Raw genomic sequence first — 481 nt, 5'->3', positions numbered from 1 at the left:
TCCATGCTGTATTTTTATTTCCTTCTCCTTTGCTTTTCACTATTATTGTGGCTTTACTTTCAGAAATCTGTTTGCTTTTAAACGTTTTTTCGAGACCAGTCTATCAGTAGTTCCTTAAATAGACTGTAAACTAATATACCGTATAGATTATGTGGGGGTGGGGGAGGGGGAATTTTAAAGGAAATTAGATAAACTAAACTTTAAATGCCAAGTATATATTGTGGTTGTGAATCAGATATTTCAGCTGTTTCTGAATAGCGTAATAATCTGTTTGCTTTTAAACGTTTTTTCGAGACCAGTCTATCAGTAGTTCCTTAAATAGACTGTAAACTAATATACCGTATAGATTATGTGGGGGTGGGGGAGGGGGAATTTTAAAGGAAATTAGATAAACTAAACTTTAAATGCCAAGTATATATTGTGGTTGTGAATCAGATATTTCAGCTGTTTCTGAATAGCGTAATCCATAATCCTAAAAAAA

The 481-nt window shown here is 33.1% G+C and overlaps 1 protein-coding gene across 1 annotated transcript in view; it reads left to right on the top strand.

Annotated features, from left to right (window-relative positions):
* TSNAX (translin-associated factor X) overlaps nucleotides 1–481 on the top strand; it is a 23,980-nt gene that overhangs the window by 4,456 nt on the left and 19,043 nt on the right. The window lies entirely within an intron of this gene.

This window comes from Fulmarus glacialis, unplaced genomic scaffold (genome assembly GCF_000690835.1).
Source record: "Fulmarus glacialis isolate BGI_N327 unplaced genomic scaffold, ASM69083v1 scaffold41728, whole genome shotgun sequence".
Taxonomy (NCBI): domain Eukaryota; kingdom Metazoa; phylum Chordata; class Aves; order Procellariiformes; family Procellariidae; genus Fulmarus; species Fulmarus glacialis.
This window is presented reverse-complemented; position numbering and strand designations above follow the sequence as displayed.